Raw genomic sequence first — 13,805 nt, 5'->3', positions numbered from 1 at the left:
CTTAATGTACTATGTTATCTCTCATCTCTTTTGCTGTCCCTTGGTTATCTCATATTGTTACAGTATTTCACTTTGTTATCTGATATATTGTATATATGTGTATTTGATTATTTGAAATTGGATAGGGAAGGGGGAAAAACAAGATGAGGGGTGGGAGTGGGGGGGAGGGAAATGGGTACCAAGACATGAGAAAGGGTATCAATGTATGTGAAGTAATGTACCTTTCATCTAGCAAATATAATGTAACCCTTCTATTAATTACAATAAAAATATATGAAAAAAGTAAAAAAAAACATGGTTGCATTACTATCAAAATAAGAAAAATTGAAGCAAGACAAAAAGGGAATATCCATATCATTAAATATATAACAATAAAGAATATGTACATCGTATTTCCCCACTTCCTAAATGATACAAAACTAGAACTTCTGGTAGAATCTTATAAAAAATCATCACCCTTTATTACAATATTCACAATGCAACCTTTCAGACTTGACAATTCATGTGTATAATGTGAATAATACATGTTATTTATTAAGTGTGTCATTATAAAACTTTGATTTCTGTAAGTAGTCTTCATTCAGTTTCTTATATCCATGAAGCAGGTTTTCAAAATCAGTGTCTCAATTCTATTCTCTTCTAGCTTTGTGACCTTGGAAAAATATCTTAATCTTTCTGAATTTCCATGGGCTTCTCTGTACAATACAAATGGTCCTAATACTCTTACATTATTGTGATCTAATGATAAAAATGTGAATAAGAGAGAAGCACAGGTCCTAATACCAACAAGACAACAAATACTATTGTTTTTCTTTCTGCATTTGTATTTTCTCCTGGGCTTTATCTTTCTCAATTTGAGTAGTATGTACTTCTTACTTCTCCATAGCACTACTCTGTGCTGCTACTCAGAATTTTAGATGCCCCAAACTGAGTTATCCACCATGCCACACACTGCAGTTTAGTCTGAGCCAGCTAGACTCACCAGCCAGCCAGCTGACCTGCTCTTTGCCCTTTGGCTGAAAAGTGCTCCACACCTCAAGTCCAAAATAAGAAATGCTAAAGCATGAACAAGTTAACAAAAAAAAAATCCCATCAAATCAAACTCTTGGCCAAGAAAATCTTAAGGATGACCCAAAAGCAAAGAGATTCTGTAACTAGTACTGAATTATAAACTTTAAATTTACAGTAAGCAGAAATAATAACTTTACTGGGGAATAAGCCCTTTAAATACAAAATTAAGACACATTCTTCAAATAGTTCCTACTCAGAGTTGTGACTCAGGCTGATACCAAAAGATAAAAGAATATTACAAGTAAAAATATTTGGAGATGAACACAGTAGGGAGTGCCTGTAACTCTAAATGAGACATATCATTTGAGTCCAGGAGTTCAAGGCCAGCTTAGACCACATAATCAAACTCTATCTTAAAACATTGAGTCTTGAACCTCATCTTTCTTCTTGAGAGAAATAGAGGAAAACAAAGAAAAGAAAAGAAAAGGAAAAGAAAAGAGCGTTGGTTGTGATAAGCTGTAACTCCAGCTTCTGGCAGCATAATAAGTAGAAGGATTGTGGTTTGGCATTATGAGTCAAATGTTAGAGTTTCTGCCTAGTAAATGTGGGACCCCAAGTTCAAATTCAAATGCCATCAAAATACAAAAAGAAAAAGGAAAATCAGCACACACACACACACACACACACACACACACACACACACACGTATATGTATTTATTTATAAGTATTAACCAAACACAACAAAAATACATAGTTTAAGTGCTTCAAGTATTTAAAAAAGATGGGTTCCAGCCAGATGGCAGTGGCTCGTGCCTGTACTCTTAGCTGCTCTGGAAGTTAATATCTGAGGCTTGTGCTTCAAAGCTAGCCAGGAGAGAAAATTCCTGGTGAGACTCTTATCTTCAACTAACCACCAAAACCAGAAGTGACATTGTGGCTCAAGTGGTAGAGTGCTAGCCTTGAGTGCAAAGAGACTCAGGAACAGTGCTTAGCCCCTGAGTTCAAGCCCCACAACTGACCAAAAGAAGAAAAAAGAAAAGACAGATTATAATAAATAAATCAGCAAAGAGATTTTTGAATTATGATAAATCAAAGGAAATGATCAGCTGAACACCAATGGCTCCCACTGTAATCCTAGCTATTTGGGAAGCTGAGAGCTGAGGATCACTCTAAGCCAGACCAGGCAGTTAACTACCAAAAAGCCAGGCATGGAGCTATGGCTCACTTGTTAGAGCCCTAGTCTTGAGCAAAATGTTCAAAGGACAAGCACCAATGGTTCACACCTTTAATCCTATCTATTCATGAGGCGGATATCTGAGAATCACTGTCCAAAGCCAGCCTGGGCAGGAAATTCTATATGATATTTATACCCAGTTAGTAAGAAAATAAAAAGGCTGGTAATGGAGCTGTGGCTCAAGCAGTAGAGTGCCATCCTTGAGCAAAAAAGCTTAAGAATGTCACCCAGACTCTCAGTTCAAACTCCAAGGCCAGCACACACAAAAAAACAAACAAACAAACAAAAACCCTCATGGAGAGCCAAGAACCCAGGACAATGACAAAGTAATCACACTTATTTCCCCACAACTGCTCGTAGACGATTGAAGTCAAATATTAAAATAATGAAGTTAAATCAACATTGTAAAATAGTAAAGAGGGGCTGGGAGTTTGGCCTAGTGGTAGAGTGCTTGCCTAGCATGCACAAAGACCCGGGTTCGATTCCTCAGTACCACATATAGAAAAAAAGCTGGAACTGGTGCTGAGGTTCAAGTGGTAGAGCTCTAGCTTTGAGAAAGTCCAAGGACAGTGCTCAGGCCCTGAGCTCAAGCACAGAACTGGCAAAAAAAAAAAAAGGGTTAAAATAGTAAAGAATAATTTTGAGGGTAAATTAAAAAAAAATAACAGGGAAGTGGTGCTGTGGCTCAGGGGGTAGAGCAGTAGCCTTGAGCTGAAAATCTCAAAGACAACACCTAGGCCCAGAGTTCAAGTCCCACAACTGACAAAAAAAATTAACAGTATACTCATGGCCAAAACTATCGTCACAAAATAAGAAATCGCCCAAATTATCTTTTTCACATATAAGTTTAGAAAATGAGAAATACCAAAAAAGGTTAATATTAATATTAAATTTGATGAGACTATAAGAAATATATAAACAGTCACTTCTCTTTATTTCAGGGCAAATGCATGAGAAATAGAATAAATTTTAAAAATGGACTGGGTACCAGTGGATCGTGTTTATAATCCTAATTACTCAGGAGACTGAGATCTGAGAATTATGGTTCAAAGCCAGCTCAGGAAGAAAGTCCATTAGACATTTATCTACAATTAACCACCAAATATCCAGAAGTGAAGCTATGGCTCAAGTGGTAGAGTATATCAGAAAACATTAAAGATGAGGAGGAACTATTTGAAGTAAACTTTAAATTTTTATTAACAAATGTACAATAAGAAGTTAGTAATGGAAGGATATGCCATGTTTCCAGGTAGGAAAGCTTATTAAAATGTCATTTTTATAAATTAATATATAAATTTAAAGCAGTAGCTTAGAATTCCTCAGGGCTTTACTTTGTAAGTGTAGAATGATGGCCAAAATAGTTTTAAGAATAGGAGAGGAGAACTTGTGGTGTGAATACACAGTAAATCAACATGGTTATAGTCTTGGCACATCAGCATTGATAGAGATGGAAATGATTCTAGAAGCAGATTCACTGTTTTTAACTGTGTTCATTCATGAGTATTAAAAGGAGAAAACCCCACTGTCTGGCAACTCAGCCGCCTAACATTCAACTATGTTCTTTCATGCCTCCAACATGTTAACAGACATGGCCTCTCTTTCCTGTTCACCTGCCTTGCCATATCCATACCAAAATATTGTACCTCTTAGGGAACACCTATCCTTTGACTCCCTTTTTGGTATTGCTGTTGTTGTTGACTTCATTCACTTCAAATTCCATATTAGAGCCCCAGTAATGCAACCAGCGAAAAAAAAAAAAACAAATGAACTACACCCTCTGAAATCATGAGCTAAAATGCATCTACATTCCTTTCAAATTACTTCTCTCAGGAAGCTGTGACTACCATGACAATCTATTACAGAAACTGGGCTGTTATTGTGACTACCTGATGACATAGCGAAGATGCCTTTGAAACTTGCTTGAGTTTGGAAAGACTTGGACATGAGTCTAAAATGCTGTGCCAAGCTTAATCATTTTTCTTCTTCTTCTTCTCTCTCTCTCTTTTTTTTTTTTTTTTGCCAATCCTGGGGCTTGAATTCTGGGCCTGGGTGCTATTTGAGCTTTTCTGCTCAAGGCTAGCACTCTACCACTTGAACCACAGCTCCACTTTCAGTTTTCTGGTTGCTAATTGGAGATAAGAGTCTCATAGACTTTGCTTCCCAGGTTGGCTTCAAACTGAAATTGTCAGATCTGTCTCCTGAGTAGCTAGGATTACCAATGTGAGCCACTGGCACTTGGCCTGAACAAACAGAAAAGGCTGTGCTTATGAGATTTCAGAGGAGAAGGAGGATTCTATTGAATTTAGACTGGGTACCACTCAGGTTACATAGTGGCACAGGGCTTGGCAACTTGTTTATATTGTATCCATGCCCTTATACTTTGTGAGCAGTACATTTAAGGTTATGGGGGTGGAGGGAATTGGAAGGTCACTCAGCATTCAGACTGTGGCCCAGTTATTGCTGAATTTAGCCAAGTTTACCGTAAAAATCACGAGTAAAAAGTAGTCAACCAGTTTGAAAACCTTGAGTGTTTGCCTGAAAAAGGCACACTGTAAAGCTGGGGCTATGGAAAATTTGACTCCAGAAGAGGTTAAGGGCATTTAAAAGAAGCAATGTACTTGGAATTGGGACAACAGAAAGATTCATTTGAGGGCCTCTTAGAAAGCAGCCAGATCCTACCTACTGCAAGGTTTTAACTCATCTGAAAAGGCACACTTCGAAACAAAAGCACCGGGACACCCTGCTTTTATAAAGGTGGATAGGGAATTGTCTTCCCAAATTCAGCCATCCAGATACCCAGAAACCACAGCCAAACAGGGAAGGGAATCAGTCACAGTTTGAGCTGAGGCAGATCCTGGCAGCCTCTAGGTGATGTTGGTTTTGTAGGTATGCACTAAATATGGAGGCTTCTACCCAGACTTCAAAGAAAGACCTAAGAGGCTGAGAATATGACAGCACCTGAGAAACGTTGAAAGGGGAAAGTCAAAGATACAGTGGAAGCTCTAGGAAGATAGCAAGCAGGGCTATCCCAGGAAAAGAGGCCATGTAGTCTGCAAAGCGTAAATAGTAGTGGCTGACTGCTGAAGTTCCCTGAGGACCACGGCACACTGCAACGTGTCCCAGAGTCTGGGAGTGAATGATAGGTTTCGATGTGGCTTTGGTTACACTCTTTCTTTCTATACTTTTGGAATGGAATGTGTCCTCAGTGTCACTGTATTGAAAGTTTGTCATGTGCTTTCCATGATTTTACAAGGGCTCCCCGTTTGTTTTGATTCTCATCAGAGACTTCAGGGCTCTTGGCAACACATCAAATACATTTTGGGTGGAGATGTCCTTGATCTTCTGGGGCCCACAAGAGGAATCCTGTAGTTTGAACATGAATTGTTTTCCCTAGGCTCATTGGTTGAACCATTGGTCCCCATCTGGTGGTGGGGTTATACAGCACAAGTGGAAAGATAGGCCCTACGTGGAGAAATAAGTCACTTGGGTGGGTCACTGGGGAGGGTGGCTTGTCTCTGGTCCGTTTCTCACTCCCTGCTTCCTGTTCACCATAAGGTGAGCTACTTGGCTATCCCTGCTTAGCACGGCCATCATTAGCCTCCTCTCAGGCGTGAACCAATCAAACATGCGCTGAAACCTCTGAAACCATGAACCAGAGTACAACTTCTTTCCTCCACTTGCTCTTGAGGATTTGTTATATAATCAAGTGGGCAGGAAAATCTGTGAGACTTTCATTCCAATTAACCACCAAACACCCCCTAAAGCTCAGGAACAGTGCCCAGACCCTTCACCCAAGCAGTGGTTCTATTCTTTCTCACCCAGTCAAGGACTTTAGTCCTATATATCGGCCTTCTTATAAATGCATTCTCTTCTCACTCCAGCAAGTAATTCTCACCCACATATAAACATTCTATAACCTCTCTCCTACCTCTTCCTGGACTGTGAACCCTTCAATCTAAACCTCCATTCTCTGTCTCTTTCTCCTCTCCCAATCCTTGTTTTAACCCACCCCCACCTTGTTGTCTCATGTCTCTACAATCTGTCAGGGTCACCAATGACATCTGTATTTACCAATCCAAATATAAATTCTCCATTCTTGTATGTTCCAACTCTCAACAGCAGAGAGCAATGTGTAAAAGCATGTTTAAACCACAGGGTAACACACAGACTGGAAGCAAGATTGCTGACCATCCATCATCTGTACGTAAGTTTCTTCACTTCCAATGCCAAGGTTGCTTCATTTGGAAAATGAATAAGGTGCCAATACTATTCTAGTACTGTGGTAAAGGGCTCTGGAAAGCCTCCATGATTTCATACACATCAACACTTCAGAAATGGCTGGTGAACCATCTTCATTCAGTGATATTGGGCTAAATAGCTTCATTGGCTCATTGCTATTGATTGTTTCCTCCTTCTGATTCTCAGATACACACTGGGGTTTTTGACAGCTCTTCCTCCTAGTGTCTGAGCGGTAGAAGGAAGTGGGATTCCTCTCTTTTTATAGACATGCTCTCTTATTTGGTGATCTATGCATCACCCTTGTGTCTTTGATTTGAGGTTCATTTAGATGCTGAGTATTCTCAAATATATGCCGCTCTCTCCTCTCCTCTGACCAAATCATTATGCAAAAATTCAAAATTTCACTGGGATAGCCCATACTCAACACAAATTTAGTTAAGTTCAAATGTATTGTCCTTTTCAAATATTTCTCCCTCTGTAATTCCTATCTTATAATGGAGAGCCATTATCCAGCCTCAAATGCCAAACACTGAGGAATCTTCCTCATTCAATAAGACTAGCAAGGCTTACTGAATCCACTTTCCTCATGAGGCTGGCTCAATGCAAACCCTTCCATGGCTGTCACTCGAGGATGCTCCTCCTCTCCCAGCCTTTTCTACACATCAGGATTTCTTCTTGTTATTAAGGTCTCAGACCAAATATCACCTGCTCAGGTGATTTGCTTGAGGCTATAAGTATTTTGTAGACTGTAGTTATTTTCTTTGTACTCATTGTTATTTCAGTCATGTTATTTATTCTAAGTTTTCCACCCTACTTCTTATGGCAGCTATGTTTTATTAATCACTCTATTCTGGGGACCTAGAATAGTGTCTAGAAGAAAGGAAGTATGGACCCAGTATAACATTGCTATTACTCAAGAGAAATGCTTGTTTTATAAATGGAGGTAGGATTGCTGAGATCATCCTCAAAGAAAATAAATATCATAAAACACTATAAACAGCTGGGTGCAGTGGCTCATGCCTGTAATCCTAGGACTCAGAAGGCTGAGACTTGAGGATCACAGTTCAAAGCCAGCTGGGCACTAAAGTCTGTTAGACTCTTATCACCAAATAATCACTAAAAAAAATGGGAAGTGGGGCTATGGCCCAGGGGTAGGGTGTAGCTTTGAGCTGAAGAGTTCAGGGACATTGCCAGAATGCAAGCCCCATGACCCACAAAAAACAACAACAACAAGAAGACTATAAACATGCATCAATTCCACATGAGATTACAAACCAAGAAATATAGACCAAAAACATGCAAAACATAAAACCAAGGAGTGGGAGAAAATTTGCTGGACTATTTGTGTCATTTTGGGGTGAGGTTGCCTTCTTAATTGAAAAGAGAACTCAGAGGCCATAGAATGAAAGATGTGCAAGTCTGTCCACATAATAATGGAGAGTGGGTAGGGAAGAGAAAAGAGAATGCAGTCACCAAAAAGCCAGAAAAGCTCAAGTGTTGGATACTAGCCTTAAGCACAAAAGCTCAAGGACATTGTCCAGACCCTGAGTTCAAGGCCCAGAACTGGTACACATACATAAAAACAAGGCTCATGTTATGTTTTTGCAACTTAACACATATAAAACTAAAGAACCACTGCTTGAAACCAAAGTACCAAATTAACAATACCACGATGCCCAGATAAACCAAGCAAAGTCAATAGATTAGGTTTTGAAGTGAAAGTTCAAGTGAGTACACACATACACACACTCGCCTTCATACAATATTCTCACCAACAAAAAACAACGTCAATGAAGAAAATGCAGGATCTATGTGAAAGATAGTAAAGAATCTGAGTACAAAAAGATAAGCCATGTAGATACGTAAAAACACATTAAGTCATTATCAGTTTTCTCATAATTAATGCAAGTTATTTCAATTTGAATCCCGATATAAAAAAAACAATGATAATGATGACATTTTGGTTTTTTTTGTTGTTGTTGTCAGGATAATGTATAGAGGGGTTACAGTTATATTCACCAGAAGTAGGTGCATTACTTCCCACGCATTGATACCCCTTCTCGTGTTTTTGTCCCCATTTCCCTTCCCTCACCCCTTCCCAATCATCTTGTTTCCCCCTTCCCTTTCCTATTTTAAATGAATGAGAGATGTCATTCTTTCTGATGGCAGCATAGAATTCCATTGTGTATAAGTACCACATTTTCTTGATTCAGTTGTCTACTGAGGGGCATCTAGGTTGGTTCCATATCTTTGCTATGGTAAATAGTGCTGCAATGAACATCATTGTTCTAGTGGCTTTAGTATGTCCTTGTTTCTGGACATTTGGGTAAATGCCAAGGAGTGGAATTGCTGGGTCATAGAGGAGAGCTATGTTTAGTCTTTTGAGGAATCGACATACTGCTTTCCATAATGGTTGAATGAGTTTACATTCCCAACAATGTAGCAGTATGCCCTCCTGGCCACATCCCTGCCAGCATCTTGATCATGGCCATTCTCACTGGAGTGAGGTGGAATCTTAGAGTTGTTTTGATTTGCATTTCTTTTATGGACAGACATGTGGAGCATATATAGGCCATTTTTATTTCTTCTTCAGAGAAGTATCTCTTTAAGTCTTTAGCCCACCTTTGAATGGGATGGCTGTTTATTTGAAGATTTGTTTTGGAGAGATTCCATTTTTCTTTTTTTAGCTGTAGGTATATTTTAGCTATGAGGCCCTTGTTTGTCGTATGGCTAGTGAAGATCTTCTCCCACTCTGTGTGCTTTCTATTTAACTTGCTAGCTATGTCCTTTGCCATACAGCTCTGCAGTTTAATGCAGTCCCATTTGTCCAAATTTTCTTTAATTTCTTGTGTTTCTGGGTCTTTATTAATAAAGTTTCGACCTGTGCCAAAGAGACCTAGTATATCTATTCCTTTTTGTAATATTTTTTGTTTTAAATAATTTTAATTTGAAAGATTTCAAATTCAAACCACAAACATTGACTGAGTGAAGATTATCAGTGATGCATTACCCAAAGGGCCTCATATCCATGCCACATTTTTAAAAAAACAAAACAAAAACACTTTTTGCATTCCCACCAAAAAGAAAAATGAGAAAAAATGAAATTATGTTTAAGATTCTGGTGCTTTAAAAAAAAATAATGTGGGCACCAGAGGCTTACATCTGTAATTCTAGCTATTTAGGAAGCTGAGAATATCACAGTTCAAAGCCAGCCTGGACATGAAAGCCTCTATCTCCAAATAACCACCAGTAAACCAGAAGTGGCACTGTGGCTCAAGGTAGGGATGTAGCCTTGACCTGAAAAGCTCAGGGACAACATCCAAGCTCAGAGTTCAAGCCCCAAGACTGACCAAAAAAAAGAAAAAAAAAAAAGAAAAAAAATCAAACTAAACCACATTGCCATGGACTTTTGGAAAGATGCCAGCAAAATTAAAGACACACTTTCATTGATTCATGAACAAAAATACATGTACAAAGATACATCATTAGCAGCAAACAAAATAGAAACAAGATAATGTCTTTTGCAAGAGTACTGAACAGTTATACCTCCAAACCAAGATTAATATTGTATAATTACTGAAATGAATATTATATGTAATTGATTTAGAAGGATTTGTGCCTTTTAAGAAAAGCATGCATAAAGGAATTCACAGATGATCACAAACAATCTCACTTTTGTAAAGTAACATGTTCTATGGACAGACTGCTTACAGGGCATTTGTGTGTATGTATGTAAGTACAAATTGAAAGGGACTTACCCAAAAACCCATCCCCTATAAGCATCTCCCATCTTCATGACAAAGGAGTACTTGACCCAAGGCAGGGACAAGAGCAGTTAAACTAGGTGGAGCTACCAGAATTCCTCCCCCACCCAATCCCCTTGGCCTGCCAGGAAACTCCCTCCCTTTCCTTTGTCATCAGAGAAGTGCTCCAGAAGCCCACCGAGATGATAGGTCCATTCAAACAGCAAAGGTGTCAGTGGTTGCCCCAGCCATCACTCAACTATTGGCCACTTGTGTATGGCCCAGCCCAACCACATGACTGGCGGCCTATAAAAGTAGCCTGTAAGATTAGGTGGGGTCCACTCTCTCACTCACATCTTAGAGAGGGCCCTGACCCGTCATCTCGATGCTAGGTGAGGAATAAAACTGTTTAACTTCTGCTTTTGTGTCACGGACCCTAATATTGGGGGACTGGACCCTAATATTGGGGGACTGGACCCTAACAAAGGCATGGAGAAATGCAGATGGCATACATGGCAAGTAGGCTGGACCACCGCTAACCCAGCAGAAAATTCAACAAAAGAATACAAGACTATAAATCAAGGGATCCTTTAAACAGAAAATATGAGAGCCGGGCACTGATAGCTGTAATGCTAGCAAATAAAGAGAACGAGGTCTGAAGATCATGGTTTGAAGCCAGATTGAATAAGAAAGTCCGTGAGACTCTTAGCTCCAATTAACTACCAGAAGTACAGCTATAGAGCCTTGAACAGGGACAGTGCCCAGGCCCTGAGTTCAAGCCTCATAACTGACCCCCCATATATATAATATGTAATATTAATTTTATAATATGTAAATTAATTATATATATTGAGATTATCTGTTTTTCTATGTAGGTATCCATAAAAATGTGGAAGTGATATCACTGAAATGTTAACAGGTATATGAAAGCAGCAGCTTTTCAAGTAATAAATTAGTTGGGGAAAATGTCAAACTGGTTTAAACCAAAAATAAAAATAATTTATTAGTTCCCAGTGAAAGCTCAGAAATCAATCATCCTTCAGGTGTAGTTTGATCTAGAGGTTCCAGATTGCCTTGGGGCTCCAATTCAGATGCCCTCTCATTTTCTCCATACTGTATCAAGCTGGCTTCTTTATATTCCAATTAGTTGCAGCATGAAATGAAAACAGCATACCATCTGATGTTCTCTTCTCAATACCCAAAGAAGCCTCAGCAAGTACCACCTTAGATTTCAGTGGCTTGGTCTGGGTCATGTGTCATCCTTGACCCATTTACTGAAGATAACACTGCTTAAAGGCAAGTGGGTCATCTTGATAGCTAAGACTGTAATGCCTCTAGCATATACATAATGACAAGCACAGATCCGGGAGTTCAATCAGAAGAAAGTGAGGTTGAATCAGCAGAGGAAGTGTGGGCTGATAGATTCCCACTATACCCAGGAAGAGCAAGGAATTAAGATTATAAGAAAATCCAGTAAGACAGCACAAGTACCTCATTAGCAATCAGAGATACAAAACACACTAAACCTACAAAACCTATTGTTTGTCCCTTAAAAAAAAAAATAGCAGGTAGGAGTGGGTAGTGGAGGGAACAAAGGCTCATCTAATCCTAGCTACTCAGGAGGCTGAGATCTGAGGATCAAGGTTCAAAGCCATCCCGGGCACAAAAGACCTGAGATTCTCATCTCCAATTAACCTCTAGAAAATGGGAAGTGTGGCTTGGCTCAAGGGTAGGGCAGTAGCCTTGAGTTGAAGAGCTCAAGGACAGCACCCGGGTCAAGTTCACACCCCAAAACTCCCTGTTCTCCCTGCCCCCAAAAAAGCTGAGGCAGGAAAGTGTGTGAGACTCCAGAAGTCTCCAGAAGTCGATCTGTGACTCAAGTGGTAGAGCACTAGCTTTGAGCACAAACAAAAGTTCAGGAATATCATCCAGGCCATGAGTTCAAGCCCCAGGACCAGCATAAAAGGAAAAAAATGTGTGTAAATCAGGTAAGTCTATCACGCGACAAATAGCCAGTCTCTCACACTTAGTAGGAAATTAATATCTATTATCTCTATTTTCTTACTTTCTTTCCTTTTTCTGTTTTTTGCTTTGTTTTTGGTGTCAGTTCTGCGGCTTAAAGACTTCGTTCTCTTCCTGAGCTTTTTCACTTAAGACTGATGCTCAATCACATTGAGCCACACCTCCAGTTTTGGCTTTGGTTAGTTAATTGGAGATAAGAATTGTGGATTTTTCTGCCTAAGCTGACTCTGAGGCATGGTCCTCAGATGTCAGCCTCTTGAATAGCTAGGATTGTAGGTGTGAGCCATTCGTGTCCAGCTGTTCATTTCTTGAGTATGCTAATTATGTAAGTCAAAATCAAATTTAATTCCATTGCACTCAGAATGTAAATGAAGTCTAAGTCTGAAGATGGTAATTAAGTAACAACTCCTTTATCCACAGCTGGACCCTATCCCCTGATTTTTATTTCAAACTAAAGACTGAGAACTTGATTTCTTTTATCATGTCCAATTACAAATAGGGAGTTTAAGCTCTGTAAGTCCCCTAGCTTTGTACCTTTACTAAAGCAGAGATTGTATGCCACTGTGAGAAGGTAAAACCACCAATTCCACTGCTCATCATTGACCTAAGACAAATGCCTTATGGGTAAGTTTATATCAAAGGGATTTACTCTTGAAGAATAAATCTGGAATGTTTCAATTACATACACCTAAAGGGTGTGTGAAATAGGTAGCAAACTAACCATAAGAAAGGGGAACGTGGTACAGATTTTCAGTTCAAAAATGAGTATGTGTTGGCAGGAGCCAGCCTGACCACTGCAGGCTCGTAACCCTTAGGAAGTTACCTGCTTCACAATCTTGTCATTAAAATGGGCATGGGCAGACAAGGTTGGGCAGACACAGACACCAACACAGAGGCAGATACACAGGATTCAAAGTTCAAGGCCAATCCTTGATACACAGTATAAGACTGTCTCTCAAAGGCAAAATAAGAGTTTAAATAAAAAACAACAAAGTGGTCATAAAAGCATCAATCTGTAAGCTTCAACATGACAATTCAGGACTTGGAATGGCACCTAACACCCAAGAAGCTTTCAGTAAATATGCACTATTACTCATAAATTGAAATGTATTTATTTGTGTAGGTCTATGTCAGTACTTTTAGAATTCAAAATACTTATGTTCTAATTGTTATATTTTGCATCATCTGCAAAGACTTTTTAAGACTATGTCAAATCGTTCTAACAAGAATAGGCCAGGAGTTTGGCCTAGTGGTAGAGTGCTTGCCTAGCATGCACAAAGACCCAGGTTCGATTCCTTGGTACCACGTACATAGAAAAAAGCCAGAATTGGTGCTGAGGCTCAAGTGATAGAGCTCTAGTCTTGAGAAAGTCCAAGGACAGTGCTCAGTCCCTGAGCTCAAGCCCAGGACTGGCAAAAAAATAAAAAATTAAAAAAAATTAAAAAAAAAGAATTAACAAAATCTTGTTATAAACGTGCCTCATTTTAGGTATTATAGCTATTAGATAGTATAAGATTCTGGATACAGTAAGTCTCTTAACTTAAAAATCTCCACT

At 39.2% G+C, this 13,805-nt stretch overlaps 1 long non-coding RNA gene across 1 annotated transcript in view; it reads right to left on the bottom strand.

Moving 5' to 3' along the window:
• The window catches only part of LOC150046053 (uncharacterized), a 51,172-nt gene extending 40,842 nt beyond the window's left edge, over positions 1-10,330 (bottom strand). The window contains exon 1 of the long non-coding RNA XR_016532675.1: positions 10,244-10,330. This is a non-coding gene — a long non-coding RNA (uncharacterized LOC150046053). The remainder of the gene's footprint in view (positions 1-10,243) is intronic.
• Between the last annotated feature and the right edge of the window lie 3,475 nt (positions 10,331-13,805).

Source organism: Megascapheus bottae, chromosome 26, assembly GCF_031878675.1.
Source record: "Megascapheus bottae isolate mThoBot1 chromosome 26, mThoBot2.hap1, whole genome shotgun sequence".
In the NCBI taxonomy this organism is placed as follows: domain Eukaryota; kingdom Metazoa; phylum Chordata; class Mammalia; order Rodentia; family Geomyidae; genus Megascapheus; species Megascapheus bottae.
This window is presented reverse-complemented; position numbering and strand designations above follow the sequence as displayed.